The 12990-nt window shown below is 46.9% G+C and overlaps 1 protein-coding gene across 3 annotated transcripts in view; it reads left to right on the top strand.

The window, feature by feature from the left end:
• The window catches only part of DAB1 (DAB adaptor protein 1), a 402811-nt gene that overhangs the window by 187350 nt on the left and 202471 nt on the right, over window positions 1-12990 (top strand). For all 3 annotated transcript variants that reach the window (XM_084527899.1, XM_084527898.1, XM_084527895.1), the window contains exon 2: window positions 3521-3592. The gene's annotated coding sequence lies outside the window, so the exon portion shown is untranslated. The remainder of the gene's footprint in view (window positions 1-3520; window positions 3593-12990) is intronic.

The following is a 12990-nucleotide window of genomic DNA, read 5'->3' as shown; positions in this document are numbered from 1 at the left end:
GAAACAAAGCACACCCTTCAGAATTGCAGTCCCTGTAGGAGAAGGTCTTGTTGGGGCTGTTAATGGGATAAGTTATGACCTGTTCCCTTCACTGATAACCTCCCCATGAGGGTCTGCGTTTCAAGACAAAACTATAGTGGTGGCTTCAGACTCCAATTAATGATCCTTTTTCAGAAGTACAGAAGGGCGAGACAAACACAGAGATGGTATTATCTAAACCCAGCAATGGCTCTTTGTTTCAGGGTAGTCCCACCAGTGAGGGAACCCAAATTAAGAGGCTTCACATACCAGTACAAATAATATCCCAGATTGGGATATTAAGGATAACCTGGGATTTAAGTTAGCTTTTCTCTCTCCTTTTAGATACTATATCTCATTTATTTTAAACATCTCTGTCTGTGTCTTTGTCTTACACAGACACTTTGAATAGGAATTAAAAATATATCATTTGTTTGCTTTGCCTGCTGGTCTGACTGTTGCAACTGAGTGTTCCCTGTACCGTGGATTTAAAAGACCTCTGCACCTCGGAATTGGTGCAGAATTGCCTTGCCATGCCTTCCCTTCCCTTTTGCTTTTCCCTAACACCTTTTAAAGCCAGCTAAGAGCCACTAGATGTCCCTTTCAAAGCAGGGGACTGAAGCCCTGGCTGTTGGTAATTAGCAGGGAGAGCCTTTTACGGAATTGAAAGGTTGCATTGTTGTGATGTGGGAAACAAAAGCTGAATAAGAAGTGTAACACTTAACTATGGAATTCCGCTTTATTTTTCTCTAATGCAGGCTAAGCTGCCTTACAGCAATCTTTTAAATGTAATGATTGAGACTATTATAGGAAATACTATACAAAGCAACATTTTTTGCAGCCTAAATAATAAGTAGGGCAAGGTTTTAAATGAGGCTAGAGTAATGAATGCTGTACAATAATTTTGATGATAAATTTCCCCGGAGGATAAAGTGGAAGAACAGAAGCAGGCTGTATTTAATCATGCAAAGTTAAAGGAATGCAGACCAACAAATATTTATAGAGATGTACAGTTTTTTCTAACCTTTCCTGAGATACTCTTGCCCCTTTTTACCTGAGAATACCAGAAAATTGGGCTTTTCAGTGTGTAATAATTAGGAGGAGGAATTGATCACACAGGGTCAAGTGTTCCTTTGATGTGGTGCACAGAAATTCCCATTTCTTTGCATGAAGGAGGACTCAGACAATAGGACACTTGTTTATCACAGCTATTTCATTCATCAGTGAGCCTGAAAAGCTTTTTCGGAGCAGATATACGGCATGAGATGACGTGCTCTGCAGCTGCTCTTCACCTAGCGCTGACCCAAGGGGATATCCCCCCATACCGCAGACTTTGCTCCCAAAAGCCATACAGCTGCCTCCTCACGATGCTGCCTGCAGAATAACCAGGAGGCCTGCACATTGTGTTGTGGAGGTGAGATCTGTGTTTCCATGTACAGACCGAGCTTGAAGACTTTGCCACGTGCTCCATCACCCGGACCAGTGCCCGTACCAGTGAGTGTGCTCCTCAGGGGCTGCTTGTGGTGCTCCTTGGCTCTGGTTCCTTCTGCTCTTTGTTTTCAGGAGGCAAGCACAACTTTAACAACTAAGAGGAGGAAAAAAGTCACCACTGATGTCTGGAAAAAAGTCACCACGTGTTCCTGGCTGTTCTGCAGGGACACATGTGCTTGTGCTAGGGTTGGGCAATCGTTCCTTGTAGCGTAAGGTTGGGAAGTTTTGTTTTATAAATCTTAAAATTAGGGTGGGTTTAGTGTACGTTAGCTCAACCCGTAATGGTATTCACTCTGCAGAGCGGAGATCTCGGTATGGCTGATCAATACTTAAAGCATGTATTGATTTCCAATTTAGATGTTAACTTTTTAGCTCTTAGAAGTGCTCTTGATATCAATTTTCACCTTGCCTGGTATTCATTATGAGCTGAACGTTATGACAGTAAATGAGCTGGGATCTCCTTTGGCAAAACGCTGAGTTCTAGTGACTTCAAGACAAACTTGCAAAGATTTACTTGTCCTGTGAAGCGCTACGGTAGCATGAAATATCTGTGTTTAAGGCAATGGCCTGAGGAGTGCATTTATTCTGGCCTGGCACACGCTTCCTCTAGTGTTTCTTAATCTGCATAGTCCATCCCTGAAATGATATAATAATCTAATTAATAGTGCTGTTTGTTATGTTCATGTTGTTTTCTCATCATAATTCATAGGAGGTGAGCCAGAGGGCCACAGCTCGCCTTGCTGGGTGGCTGGGCTTTATTTAAGCAGTAGGGCACACATGACAAGCAGAGCGTTCCTGTGTGATTATACCTCCGCCAGTGTTAGGAGCCACAAGGTCAAAAGGCTCAGTGACTTTAACTACCTGAGAAGTGCCATGTAATCCCCAGCAAATGGGCTGTCTGCAATGTCTTATTGCTGTATCAGGGAGGGAATTATTTCTTTTTAAAGGCAGACACATGAATTACCTCTGTGGTTGGCACAGGCGTGACATCACTGCCTGCCAATCAGAAATCCTCTTTGTCTTGGCTTTTAACAGCTTAATTTCAAGCTCAGATCATCTGATTTTATTAAAATGGTGCTTTATCCTCTGTGTGCTCTGACCATCCCCAGTGCTGCTCACGATGTGCCTTCGTATTCCTCCAGTGCAGAAGTTTTTGCTGGGGTCGCGGACAGAGCTCTCTATTTAGCTGTAGCTTGGTGTATGTTGCTTAAGGTTATTGTAAGTGAAAGCTTGCGTCTCAAACATTATTAAAACTCAGGAACTCAAGCAATCAGGGGAGCAAGGGGAGGGCAGACAGCAAGGTAAGCACTTCAGGATCCAGGCAGCATGGCTGTGATTTCAAAATCAATGTGCAGCTATCAAATTCTTTCAGCCCAGCACTGTCTTTTCCTTTTTTTATTGACAAATATAACCTCAAAATAACAAAATCGCCCTGATTTACAATTATTGTTGATAAAATAAACACACATGGGTTGCAGATTTGCTAGCCTGAGCAGATGAGGAGCAGCCCAGGAGGAGGATGCTGTTTATCTCGGTGGTATTGGAAGGACCATTGGTGGTCACTGCCACGTTGCTGCTGCAGCTGGCGGGTGCTGCAGTGTCACAACCAGCTCAGCCCTTTCAAATTCAATACAAACCTCGGGAAGGATCAGATTTTGCAGCGGTGTCTTTATCTAGGGCCATGAAAAGTTGCTGTTCAGCTGTGGAGGATTTGGGGGGCAAAGCAAGAGGACTCATCATCCTGTCAGAGGGCAGAAATTTAACAAATAGTTTTAAAGGCTTCAAATAAATCCATCTCCGTAACGCGACTGCAGTGCTTTTTTCTATAGGTGTGTTATAGAGGTAATGATACCTCTACAGTGAACTCAATTAACCTTCTGCAGCCTTCCGTGTGACAGGGGATCCTAAATCTTCTTTTTTATGAGTGTGTGTGCAAGATTTGAAGCTACTTTGTGCTGAGAATTAATAAATGCCATTTCCTAATTGGTGCCCATTTGTTTGTTTTTTACAGCAAGAGAGACATGGTGGCCATGAGCGGGATCTAGTGTTCATGGTTGAAAAGAGCTTTCTGCCCAGGAACAAGGTAATTTTACTTTTTTTTATTAATAAAGGTGCAAATCTGTTGCTTGTGTGGCTGCCGTTTGAGAGGTTCTGTTGCTTAATGGTGTTAGGAGGTGATCTTAAGAAATTCAGCTCTGTCTCAGTGGTGCTTTGTGGTAACAGGCACTGATTGCCAGTGAGAACCACACGACTCTCCTCTGTTTGAGACCTGGTGCATGTTGAGAGCCCCTTGGAAACACCACAGAACAAGGTTAGGTAGGAAATGAGTGTATTTAGGTGTTCACAGCTCAGTTTTCCTACAGATCTTGCTTTTGCTCTGTGATACATCCCAGGAGGTGCACATTGCATCAGCCTCCTTGGTAGTGTACGCGCCTGCCTCGCCTCTGAGACCTTCAGATGAACACATTGTGCACGGAGCCGAGCGTTTCGTCTGGGAGGGAGGATGTCAGCAATAAATGAGAAAACAAGAGAAATGGATGATCCCCCATAATGCATACCCTATAATATAATCATTGTTGTTTGATAAAAGAGACAATTCTAGCACCTCTCCGTGCCCTGCTAGGTATGTCTGGATTTATTATTCAAAAAGGCACAATCAAATCTCTTCATTCAGTTGACAAATGGGAACTATTCAATTCAGTATCTGCCTCTTATTTATAGCACGTAGCGGGGTGATTTATACGCTAGCTGCAGACCTTCCAAAACAGTTTTAATTAGCAGCATTGGCTATTAGTGAGAGTCCTGTAGCTTCCCTGGCATACGCATCCCCTTAAAACTGAATGGAAACCTTGCTCTTTGCCAGGCAATGCTCCTCTTTTTTTGTGTGCTGCCAGCAGCGAATGTACCTGTGTTGGAGCAGCGAGAGGATGCTCTGAGGGGGCGGGCAGGGGGAGGTCGAGGGAGGCAATGCTATTTATTGCTGTGCCTTGGGGAAACAGGGCAGTCCTTGGGGCATTGCTGCTGACATCACACCCGGGTTTGCAAATGCCACCGCTGACCTCTGCTCTGAGAACAAAGCAAGCAGGGGAGATGCCCCAGCCAGCTGCTCGGGCTGCCTGCGCAGGTGTCTCTGGATTCTGCTCTGGATTTTGTGCTTGGAAGACGATGGATCAGAGCAGGCAGGAGCCCTCGCCTAAGCGTGTCCTGTGGTTGGAGCAGTCACTGCATTAGTCTTCCTGCGTGCACTGTCTGATGATCTAAGTGAGTATTTCCCTTCCCCGCAGAGCTGCTCGTGCTCGGGGTCTAATTGGTGCCCCCGAGGTAGGGAGCAGAGGGAGGCACAGCACGGAGGTGAGTGAGGAGAGGCATTCATTGGAGGCTCTGTTATTTTCACGCATCTGGTAGGAACGTAATCCCTTTGAGACCTCTGCCTATCTGTCAAACCTGCGAGCAGCCAACAGGTTCAGAAGTTATTTGGGGAAGCAGTGACTGACAGAACAATTGCACGGCTCTTGTTTTTTTTTTTCCTTTTCTTTTTCCAGGAAACCAGGCTAAAAAAGCAGACAAAACATAAAGAGCATTCTTTGTGTTTTATGTGGTGTGTGTAGCATGCAGAATGGCCTGTTGTTGTGCTTCCACTGATTCCTTTTTGACATGAGCAACGCAGTCATTCTGTCTTTGGATCAAATAAGCCTTTGTACTACTTGTCACCATCATGCCATGTCTCTGCGTGTGTAAATCCTGTGTTTGCTGCAGCCCCTCGTGTAAGCTCTGCTGCTGCCTGCGGTGGGTGGTTCTGCTCAGTCTCTTCAGGTTTTCTGCAGCAGCTCGCTGTCACTCAATGACATTCACTCTGGAGAGCAAGTAAACCTTGGAAAAATCTTGAGTTTTAGGTTGACAATAATATGAAGAGAGAGGCCACGAATGTTGGGCCTGATGCTTGGTGTCTCTGCATATCCTCCTCTTGCAGAAGGCCAAGGAAGCAAGCTGCGTTTGAAGGAGGTAAGGCTGGCAAGAGTTTGTTGCTGTCCAGCCAACACCATGTTTGTGGTGGTTAGGAGACTGATGGGAAAACGAGAAAACATGAGGTGAGGACAAAAAAATCTGCTACAGACAAGCCTGAAATGAACGTGGTCAGAAGAAAGAGCAGGCAGTGAGTGGAGCAGCAAGTGGCAGGGCTTCCTGGGGTTTGCAAGAGGTGATGGGCTCTGCAGCCAGGACAGAAACCCAGCCTCGAGCGCTTCACAAAGCAGCTTGCTAGCTATGAAGAAGTTGAGGTGCTCTGGCTGAACACAAGCTAGATTAGTATCATTATTATTGCCTAGGGAAGTTCTGGTTAGGTATTTTTATTTCCTTTACTGAGCGTATCAGTAAAGCCCATGGTTTAAGGAAGCCTTCCCGTTACTAATACATTTGGTCTATGGGCCACAGGAGCACTGGTAAGTGAGCTGGCTGTGGGTACCACACTAAGTGCTTTTCTACTGCACTTCTAGTAGAGTGCAGGACTGAATTTGGTAGTGTTACCTCTTAGTGACTGGAAAGTGAAAAGCTTTCAGTGCATCCGTGTTGTAGAATTGGCTTTGATGGATAGATTGGCCATTATGCATTTCATTGTGTTTAAATTTGGCCTTAAATTAGCAAGATTTCCTCTTAAAATTCCTCTTTTCCCCAACATTTTGAAAACATTTATAAGGCATGAATTGAGAATGAAAAGAAAGAGGAGAGGGAACAGTTCTGTTCATAAACACTTAAAGATTAAATAATGCATTAGGCAGTGGAACAGACTGAACTCTGCCTGAGAAAGGTACTTCTAAATTACCAAAATATTAACACTGTAATTATTGAGCATGGATAATAGTTATGAATTATGGATCAGTCAGGTTAGCAAAATCGCAGCCGCCTACTGGAGAGAGAGGTATGATGGGAACACAAGGGAAGATGGCTGAGGGTTTAATTCCTCTTAATATTTTCATATTCTCTCTCTGCTAAGGAGGTTGCTGCAAGAGCTGACCAGGGGCTGGAGCATCCCTGCCTAGGGAGCAGCTGCTCCACGGGGGGGACAGTCCCTGTGCCACCAGGACATTTCCATGGGCCAACCCAGCTGGAAGGCAGTGGTGCTGGAGGGGTTAGGGACCATTAGGGACCGTGCTCTAACTTTGCTGATGACCCAATATCTCATCTGGGGAAAGCAACTTCCCACTGCCGCCTCTCACTTCCCCTGGAGTGGAGTGAAGGTAGCATCGTGTCGTACCCTGCAAAGTGTTGTGACATTTAGCAAGGAAAAGCGCAGCCTGGAAGCACACAGAGAATGTCAGCTCGGTGATATCTGGCCAGCTTCTTGCCTTTTCTCCAGCCAGATCCATCTTCTTCAAATGAAACCAGTTTTGCTTTTACTTCATCTTTTTTTAGAGGATGTCGTAATGTGTTTGATTGTTTGGAGTAAACTTTCGAGATGCGGTGACCTTTGTTAATCAGGAAGGGTTTTTTTGAGGTCTGCAGGAAGAATTAATCGTACGCATACTGTTTGCTTTGAAAAGTCTCTTAGTGAATTTGGGATTTCCCAGGTAGCTGTCGAAAGGTCAGAGGCTGGAGGCAGAAGCTGGGAGCAGCTGGGAGGGACACAGCAGGGGAGCAGTGCAGCGGGACAAACCATCCCAGAGCAGCTTCAGAAGGAGGGAGAGACCTGCAGGAACACAGGGGGACAGGGCTGTATTTAAGGGAGTGGCCTCAAGCAATACTCAGACAAATTTAGAGCGTCTAAGGAAGCAATATACTGACTAACAGCATGCTGTGGGACCAGCTCGTGTTTGCTTGCAGTGTTCTGCTGTTTCAAAAGCACATTTCTGTGCTTTCAACAAAATGTCCCTTTGCCCTAAAAGAGTTAAGTTACACGTGGCTCAGATAAATGATGAGAATTCTGAGGTCTGCGGTCCTTGCTAAGGAAGGTCTTTCTCTGAATTTTACTGAGTTTTGCATGTTCAAGCCCACCCCTTTATCGTAGTTTTAATGTGTTTTGCTGTATTCAGTAGTGGTTTTCTCCTGTGAGCCCTGCCGTGCTGCTTCTCACTGAAGGTAACGTTGGTAGATGTCGCACAAAGTAGCTTCGGTGCAGAGAAGTTTTTAATTTCTTACTTTGAGCACCCTACATCCTTCCTTGCAGCGTGGGCTCTTCCTTCGGGAGGTATTCAGGGCCTGACTTCTGCCAGTGGTCAGAGGGAGCTCGCTCCAAGCAGCCCGGGGGCTTTTCAGGGCTCATCCTGGGGCAGTGGAGCATGGACAAAGCTCCTTGTGCCGATGGTTAAAGAACAGGGCTTTGTCTTTAACAAGTTCACCCCTCAAAAACATTAATGGAGAAGTTACGGGCTAGAAACGCTTCCGTCCAATCCCAAACTCACAGGAAGTCTGGATATGAATGATTTAAGGACTGCAGGAAAGCATAAAGATGTTGAGGTGAATTTACTGCTTTGTTCGGTGCCACGGACTGTGTGAGGGCTCTTCAGCATGAATTAAAGAAAGACTCCAGTCATGAGGCATTACTCTTTAATTCAGACGTTAGTACAGTCAGGGAGAAGACAGTAATGGATTTGTCCAACCAAATAGGATTTTCCAGCCTGGATTGCACCTGTGATGTGTCTGGTCTTGCTCCTATACAGGCAGTGCCGTGCGTCTCAGGAGAGCCAGGGTGTGGTGGGACAACACGCAGCTCCGCGAGGATTCACCTGGAGCGAGCTCTGCCTGCTCACAGCTGGCTTCTATCCCAGCCCAGGCCGTGAGAGCTTGTTTTGAAAGTCCTGGTGGACGTGAGTGAGGATGTTCTGACCTTCACCAGCCCTGGTGCACACAGGGCTCACCGATGCTCACGGTTGTGTCCAGCAGCAGTGAGGCCTGGGGGGCTGTGCTGGGTTTAAAACCCTACACAGCGTTTTGGCAGGACGCTTTGCAATGTGGTGTTTGCCACTGTCGTCCATTCCCCCATCGCTTTTTATTCATCCCCCCTCCAATTTAAGAAGGTACCAGTTTTCCTTGGTGCTGAAAATACTTACAGCTGGAATCTAAGCTTTTCGGCTTCTTTTTTCTTCCTTTTCCTTTTGTTTTTTTGAGGTCGTGTGTCCCAGTGTTTTGGTCGAGATCAGCTATGATTCGTGCCTCAGTACTTGAAGTGTCATTTCTTGTTCCATTCTCTCTAGATCTTCGCTTTGACTTCCCGACCGCTTCTGTTCACAGACCTGTGACTTGCCCGGAGCTTTTATTTCTCCTGGAAAACGTGGAGGAAATAGCGGTGACTGCAGAAGACCTATTGCTCTGTTAGATTTTTTTCTAACAGCTTCTGGAGGCTTTCTTCCTCACTTACATTTCTGTCAGGTTAAGAATCCCAAGAAATGGCTCAGAAGTAACCCCCGTGCTCCGTCTCGTTCCATTTTTCGGCTGTGTTACAGCTGCACATCAGCGGCCCGCCGGGCGTTCGCCGCTCTCCTCAGAGCAAGCGCTCGTGGCGCCGTGCAGAGAGGAGCCGAGCGAACAGATGGGCCAGGAAAGTGCCTCGCTCTCGGTGGGGCTGGAGGATGAACTCATTATGCAGCCAGCGGGCTGGCACACCAGCCTCCAGCCTCCTTTACCAGCGGCTGGGGTACAAAAAAGCTGCGGAAAGCGGTGCCTCGCAGGGTGGGGGTGCACCTCGGTGTCATTTGGTGAGCAGGCTTGGTGGGGATGAGGAATAGGGGAGAGGCCAGGAGAGGCAGAGGTTTTACAAGCAGGCATCAAAAAGCTTTGTAAAAAAAAAAAAAAGACAAAGTCCAGCTCTTGGGGGTCAAAAGAGAGCACAAAATGTCAGGTGGGGACGAGGCACACTCCCAGCTCTGCCTCTGCAGTGTGATCGCACCGAGATGAAGGTCCCATTGCCCAGGTGCTACATCCTGAAAAAGACAGAAAGTATTAAGAAAATGTATTAAAAAAACACTACTCAAACAAATGAAAAGGACCCAAAGTCCCCAGGCTGTGTGCTATGTTGGCCAAGGGGCTGGACAGCTTTGCATCGTCCTTCAGAAAGGGAAAGGTGATGTTGTTTCTTGACTGAGCCACAGAAATTGTTTGGAAGTTTGGGGCTTTGGCTTTGTTGCTGTGACTGGGGTGAGCACTGCAGGAGCCCTCAGTAGATGCTGCTTTGGTTGCTGTTAAAGATAGGGAAATTTTTGGCACTGCTTTACTCAGAGGAATATCAGAAATGTCAGTCAGCAGCAGTCTTGGAGCAGGAATGCACGGGGTGGGAACGCTTTTGTTTATTTATAGTAAATCCATTAGGAACAGGGGGGAAATTGTCATCTCTGGGTTCCTCTGTGGCTTTGCGAGTGCACGACTGATAGCATGCTAATATTTTTAGGCTCCCAGTTTTAATAATATAATTGGGAAATCTGGCTGAGAAACATTTGGCTGCCTGTTTGATGCCACGTTTTGTGCAGGCACAGCACATCGCATCCACCGCTGTCGTGTGGAGGGGGGTCCCGGTCGGGCAGGCACCGTCCGTCTGCGCTGCTGAGATCTCTGTGCAGGGACAGGTGGGAGGACACCTCAGCTCTCATTACGCAGATTATCGCGTGTTCAAAATCTATAAAGAGGCCAAAAATACGTCCCCACAGGCTAGGGTGTTTTTTTTTCATTGTTGTTGTTATTTTTTTACAGCCAGTACCTGGCACAGCTGGCGTCGTGGCGGTGCGTAACCTTTACCGTCGGTGAGCGGGCTGGAGGCAGACAGATGTGCCAGCGCTGCTGGCTGCAGGGCCTGCATTCTGTGCCCACACGGCGTGCCCAGATGGTCCTTTGTAGAAACACAGCAGCCTCTGCCTCCTAACGCCCCGTCCCACCTGTTGACACGTACAGCATGTCTCAGAAGAATAGCCGAGTTACTGGGGAGAGGAAGACAAAAAGATGCAGCAGCACTTCTGGCTGTGAAACAAGGCAAGCTGTGTTGTAGTGCATAGCAAGGAAGCCAACAATTACGGATCTCTCCAAAGCAGAAGGCTTTATATAAATAATACATTCTGGTAATTTACCAGATTGCGGCATGTATGGAAATACAGAGGAGGGTTTTTTATTTATTTTTTTTAATGAAAGGGAGCTTCTGCCCTGAGAAAAAGATGACTCGGTGCTGAATTGGATTCGTTTCTCTTCCTGCATGCTCAGCTTTATGTAGAGGATAAAAAAGGGCAGAGAAAAACAAATTGACTCTGGAAGCCACCTCCGACAAGTCTGGCTTCAGTCCTGCCAAACTTCCTACAGAAAGGAGCCCCCACCGTGTGTCCCTCATCACGGGGGGCTGCTCTGCTCTGCTCGCCGTGGTAGTCTGGTGAATCCAGCAGGCAGGACGGTGAGCGGGGCAGGATGGCCTGGCATTAGGGACACTGCAAGCACTCCAAAATAAAGCACTTACTATTTTCTAATAAATTATTACTGGCATTTACAAAACCCATCACTGACCGAAGCTGAAATTTCAGCTGTTTTGGTTTGTGTTGGTTCGGAGCTGGGAGCTGATACATCACGCACACCTTTCAGCTGCTTCAGCAGCAACACCGTGTTGTGCAGAGCATTTTGCAGGAAGGTGCTCTGCAAGCCCCAGCAAGTGTTTTACAGATCCTTCTGCAAGGGAAGTTGTCGCTCAGTAGCATGGTTTATTTATTTTGTTTGGTTTATTTGGTTTATTAAACATGCTTTATTTATAGAGCCTGCTTTCTAGAGAACCATCTGCAGACCCGTTCTTCAAGAAAACACGTGGGACTGTGTGGCTGCAGGTGCTGGGCTGCCCTCTGCGTGCGTTGTGTACTGGGGCAGCTGGGGACACCGAGGGGTGCTCTGTCCTCTTGTCCCCATTCCCTTTGGGCACCCAGGGTGGCCAGAGGACAGGGAGAAGGGCAGAGCTCGTACTCAGCCATCACCTGGGAAGGTGGATCCCAAAGGGTCTCAATTTCCAACTGTCCTGGAGTGAACGCTCAGCCTAGGAGCTACGCCAGCCAAAATCTGTCTGCCACATGCTCTGTGCTCAGTCCTCAGCAGCAGACCTCTGCTGACCCCTTGTCCCCGCCACGCAGCTCCTCACCTGCTGGAGCCCTTCCACAGCTCAGTTCAGTGGCTAGAACGACTTGCTCCAGCCATCATCCCTTTAAGCATAAGCGTGGAAGGCTCTTGCTAGTAACCTTGTGTCATAAAAAAAAGTGTGAATCTGTGTGTATGTGAATTTTTGCACCATCTGTTCCCTTTCCTGCAGCGCCGAGTGAGATTTTTTTTTCTCCTTTGCTCAGTTCCAAGCAGGTACGTGTGATACCGATGGCTGCTGCGACGTGGTACAGATTGCACAAAGTTTTCCACTAGAACGTGTCGATCCGTGGTCAGAGGTGTACAGTGCAGTGTAGGTAGGAAGCTATTGTGATAATAACAACCTCCTGCCTTTCTCTCTGCTGATCATCCTCCTAATTAACTCGAAATTCCTGATGAAAGATATATTCAGTTCTGTCCTTTTTTCCCCTTGGAGAAGGAGCTCTGTGCGTGGCAGTGTGGCCAGCTGGCAGAGCTGTGCGGAAACACACTTTGCTGGGTGCGTTTTGTCTACAGCCAGTGGGCAGGGGAAGCCTGCTCCTAGGAGCAACTTCTCACCATCCTTAGTGCCCTGGGAGCTGAATTCAGATGTTGTCAGTCTGTACCACTCACACTGCTTTGACGCTAGGACATCACAGGGAAAGAGAGGTGCAGTTCAAGTTGTACAGAGATTATAAAGGGCCTTGAGAAAACTGTTATCAACTAGAACAAAAGTCTCTGCTCTGAGTCCTAAAATAAATTGAAGACTTTTCCGCTCTCAGTCTAACCCCTTGGCTCCGTAGGATTGCTCATCTTTGCTTTGCCTCATCTTTACCCGCTTCTGGTGGCCACGTGGCATGCTGTCGGGCAGCAGCAGGCTGTGGTGATGCTCTGAGAAGCGCTGAGCGTGCACTTCTGGGCTGGAGAAGCCACCCTTTTGGGGCTGGCGTGGGGTGCTACAGCTCCGTGTGTGGCTGCTCCCCTCAGCAACACCTTGCGAGCTGTGCTGTAACATTTCATGGCTTCCAGCCCCATCACTTCCTCAGTCACTGCCGCTGCGAACAGAAGCCCAAGTGCTCTTTTATGCGATCATTGATCAAATCAGGATGCAAATGAGGTCCTAAAAGTATACATATAACACGGGGAAAAAATTTACATGTATAAATGAAAACCTTTCAAATTAGAAGATTTTGTAGCTCAGGCGATCATAATTTATTAAGATCCGCTGTAAATTTCGCATGGCAGCATAATTCCAAGTTTCGCATCTCGGCGTTTCAAATAATTTTAATTAAGCAATAGATTTACAATTTATTCCACAAGTAATACAATCTGCTGAGATTATGCACATTTTCTATAGTTTTCCTTTTTATTACTGTATTCATTTAGCTGAGCAAATTTATAAAACTAATTAAAACGGAA

This window comes from Aythya ferina (genome assembly GCF_964211825.1).
Source record: "Aythya ferina genome assembly, chromosome: 8".
Taxonomy (NCBI): Eukaryota; Metazoa; Chordata; class Aves; order Anseriformes; family Anatidae; genus Aythya; species Aythya ferina.
Note: the sequence above shows the minus strand (reverse complement) of the source record. Positions and strands in the feature narration are given on the sequence as shown.